Consider the following 4,774-nt stretch of genomic DNA (forward strand, 5'->3'; position numbering starts at 1 on the left):
TGATGCCATCCAACCATCTCATCCTCTGTTGCCCCCTTCTCCTCCCACCCTCAGTCTTTTCCAGCATCAGAGTCTTATTTCCAATGAATGGGTTCTTTGCATGAGGTGGCAGAAGTATTGGAGCTTCAGCTTCAGCATCAGTCCTTCCAATAAATATTCAGGGTTGATTTCCTTTGGAATTGACCGGTTTGGCTTCCTGGCTGTCCAAGAGACGTAGCCCAATAATTCGCAGCAATTTGCTGTGGATTGCTAAATCTTCTGGCAGAGGTGGGTGCAGTTGTCCAGAGGAAGGGCACCAAGACCAGCACAGGAGGTCTGCAGAGAGTGAGGCTGCTCCCACTCCAACTCAGCTGACTTGGGAGCTAAATCCTAACTTAACTGCTGCAGAGCCGGCACCCCCACACTTAAAAATAAACACAACCCTTCCTTCCAAGGCCAGCAAGAGCAGAATACTGAGTTGCCTGAGGATTTGAATGCAATATAAAAAGTTCTGAAAGTTCTTGGAATAAAACATTCATGAGATGAAGGCTGATGATTCATACTCTTGGGTTCACTTTGTGGTCACACCAAAGGAGAAAAAAAATATCTGGGGAATTTGAAAAAAGCCAGGTATCTGGAATGAATTAACTAGTTCTTTTTCTTCTCTCTCTCCTTTTTTTTTTTTTTTTTTAAATTATAAGTACTATCAGAAACTCACGGGGCCTGAGACTATCAGAAAATTCATATATCGCAATGAGAACGCAGCTGAGTGCTCACCTGGAATTAACCCTTTCCCTTCCAAAGTGTCCCACTCTCCTGTCCCTCTCCCATTTCCTCCCACTGACCGATCCTTTTCATCCTTTAAGGCCCAGTTTAAAACTTCCAGGAATTATAGGAGTGAACCCTAAATAGAGGTTTCCTGCTGAGACTGGAAGTACATGGGAAATGAGGGGAAAGTTCCCATCTGCCTTTTTCAAGTTTCGTAAGTGTGTATTATTTCGTTTAACTATAACCAAAAATAAACCCAAGGAGGAAAATAATCCCACCTCCCCATGGAAGCTTCTTCCCCGATTCTCTGTTGCATGGTGACATTTCACTGCCTTTTCCCTTTAGCTAATTTTACATGGGTGAAGCCTTTTCCTTCCTTTAGACATCAGGTCAAAGCTATCAATGCACAGGGTAATGCCCACATACTGGGAACTCAAGTAATATTTGGTGAATGAGTAAAACCCTGCAACACTGGCATCTCTGTTTATGGGAATCATGGATTGCTTTTGTGTATGTGTTAGAGGTCCATACCTTTAACCGAGGCCCCAGCTTTGTGCGGTATAGTAGAAAAAGTGAACGTATTAGTTGCTCCATTGTGTTTGACTCTTTGTGACTCCATAGACCGTAGCCCGCCAGGCTCCTCTGTCCATGGGATTCTCCAGGCAACGACACTGGAGTGGGTTGCCATTCCTTTCTCCAGGGATCTTCCAGACCCAGGGATCAAACCCGGGTCTCCTGCATTGCAGTCAGATTCTTTACCATCTGAGCCACCAGAGAAGCCCACAGTTTAGTAGATATAATGACTATTTTTCATCCCTTTCTGGTCTTCACATATGCACGTCAGGCCCATCACCTTCCCCAAGAAATGTGAAATGACAGGACACAGGAGCTGATGGGAGTCGAGGCGACCGACCGCTCTTCCTCCTGAGAAGCAATCGGACTCGGAGTCCTGAAGGGCCCGCTCGCCTCCCTGGGCAGCCGGGTCCCTGGTCTCCCCTGAGCGCTGAGCATTTTTCCCACGTGGATCCACTAGATGGCCTTCGACGAGCACTGTGACTGGAGGAGGCCTGTTCTGTCAAAGGAAATGCTCTGCTTATCTGTTCACTTGTCTGCTTTCCCTTTCACTGTGTGTCCCCTTATGTCCCCTGAAGCATCACTACTATTAAAAATAACCCCCTGTGGATGTGAGAATGGGACGGTGCTGTGTCAGCACCAGACCTTCAGGTCTTCAGGCACAGGTTTCTGATTGTTGGCGGAACAGTAACTGATTTTCTGAGCGCTGGCCTTTTGTCCATCTCAACATGACTCTTCCCAGAAAGAAAATAAACAGAGAAAAGCTAAGGGCCCATTAGGTACCTAATAAACTGGCTAAAATAAAGAGAGATAGCGGGACCTAGGATGTCTGCCTGGGGGCTTCTGTGCATGGCTGATACCCTGCGTAAAGCTGTGGCTTTGTGAAGCCATGTGGCTTCATAGAAGAGCCATGAAATAACTCAAATGCTTGAACCAGGAGAACAATCTGAAAGTTAGAATAAAGTGACCAGTATAAAAATGTTCAGAAGATTTGGACCAATATTAGGGAATGACTCAGTCCCCTGTGCGGAGAAGGCAATGGCACTCCACTCCAGTACTCTTGCCTGGAAAATCCCATGGACGGAGGAGCCTGGTAGGCTGCAGTCCATGGGGTGCTAAGAGTCGGACACGACTGAGCAACTTCACTTTCACTTTTCACTTTCATGCACTGGAGAAGGAAATGGCAACCCACTCCAGTGTTCTTGCCTGGAGAATCCCAGGGACGGGGGAGCCTTGTGGGCTGCTGTCTATGGGGTCGCACAGAGTCGGACACAACTGAAGCGACTCAGCAGCAGCAGCAGCAGTCACCTGTGAGAAATCAGTAGGACATGCAGGCATTAAAAACGGTGCAAAGGGTGACCTCTGTCTGTCTCTGTGCTTACAAAGGTTGTTAGGTAACATTTTCCCTAAAGACTAATTTTCTAGTTTATCGAGTGAGATTAAGGGCAGGTACTTTCTTCAAACTGAGTCTTTACACAGACGGTGTCCCCAGGTAGGAGTCAAACAAAAGTAAACTCAGGGACTTCCCTGGTGGTCCAGTGGCTAAGACTCTACCTTCCCATGCAGGGGACATGGGTTTGATCCCTGGCTGGAGAACTAAGATCCCAGACGCTGCAAGGCAACTAAGCCCGTGCGTTGCAAGGGCTGAGCCGTGCTCTGGAGCCCACGTACCACAACTAGAGAAGCCTGCGAGCTGCAACGAGGACCCAGCGCTGCCGGAATTTTAAAGAATAAAAAATAAATGAAAAAACAAAATGTAAACTCAGTAACTGCCTTACATGGAGACTCTGGGAGGAAGTAAGGCATCTCCAGACCAGAGAGAATACAGTGCAGGCGCGGGGGGTGGGGTGGCTGGACGGGGCCTTAATATGTTTGGGCTGCTATGACAAAGTACTTCAGACTGGGCAGCTAAAACAACGGAAGTTGATTTCTCATGGTTCTGGAGACTGGGAAGTCCAAAACCAGGAGCTGAGTTCGGCTGCTTGTCAGGGCCCTCTTCCTGCCTTGCAGACAGTGTCTTCATCCTATACCCTCCTTGTGCCTAGAGACAGGGGGCTCTGGTCTCTTCTTATTCTTCTTTTTAATACTTTTATTTATTTATTCGGCTGTACTGGGCCTAGTTATCTATAGCATGCGGGGCCTTCACCTGGGTATGAGAAGTCTTAGATGTGTCTTGTGAGATTTAGTTCTCCGACCAGGGATTGAACCCAGGCCCCCTGCACTGGAGTGTGGAGTCATAGCCAATGGACCACCAGGAATGTCCCTGGTCTCTTCTTATAAGGTCACTAATGCCTCCATGGCGAGGGCATCCCATCCTCATGACCTCAGCTAAACCTAACTACCACCTCCAAAGGCCCCACCTCCAAAGACCATTGCGTGGGGGATAAGGGCTTTAGCCTTGTGACTATGAATTTTGAGGGAGTCAAACATTTAGTTTATGACAATAGACGATCCCACTCATGTTAATAGATACTAGGCTGTACACAGAACAGCTCAGGCCAGGGGGAGGCTGGAGAGCTGCTTTTTCTGTGGGGTTAGCTGAGTGCAGTCACGGCTCTGCGGAGAGAGGCTGGGCGCTCCAGGACTAGCCCGCACTTGCCCGGAGGACCTGTCCTCTCCTCAGATCGCAGCGCTGATGGTCACTCACAGGCTGGTCTCTCGGATCTAGCATTTGACCCACATTCAGACGTCACGCAGTTACACTCTGCACCATTTTGCACACAACTCCAGGCCCACGGGTTTGAAGCGCTTGAAGGGACGTTCTGGTAACCACAAGCAAAAAGCCAAGTGATAAGACAGCATTCCCTGGGAGGCCTCGGTTCTACTGGGAGATTTTCCTGGCATCCCTTCTATGCAGTAAAGCTGGCAGAAGATAAGGCAGCACTGAGACTTCCCTGGTGGTCTGGTGGTTAAGACTTGGCCTTCCAGTGCAGGGGGTGCCGGTTTGATCCCTGGTGGGGAAGCTAAGATCCCACATGACCCATGACCCCTAAACCAAAACATAAAACAAGCAATATTGTACCAAATTCAATAAAGACTTTAAAAATAGTCCACATTAAAAAGAAACTTTACAACAGCACCAACAACTACAACATAAATATATGTATTTTAGCTGATAAAGTTCATAAAATTGATATATATATTTGAACTGAGTTCTGTATTACAAAGTAAGAAGGATGATACAAACGCTAAGGCTGGTTTCCTTTCTCCTATAAGGTTGTAGAATTAGAAACAAAATTTTAAAAACTGCTCCAGAAGATTTCTTCAAATTCAGGGACAGCTTTCATGATGACATCTTAAAAATATTTATAGAGCATCTACTATGCTCTGGATCCTGTGTGCCAGATGCTGGGTTTACATCACTGAATGACCCAGATGCTGTCTTCACCTTGAGCAAGCACGAGCTAGTGGAGAAGCCCTGATAATTACACAATCAGTTAAGGCTATTGTGAAA

The sequence above is a fragment of the Bos indicus genome, chromosome 11 (assembly GCF_029378745.1).
Source record: "Bos indicus isolate NIAB-ARS_2022 breed Sahiwal x Tharparkar chromosome 11, NIAB-ARS_B.indTharparkar_mat_pri_1.0, whole genome shotgun sequence".
In the NCBI taxonomy this organism is placed as follows: Eukaryota; Metazoa; Chordata; class Mammalia; order Artiodactyla; family Bovidae; genus Bos; species Bos indicus.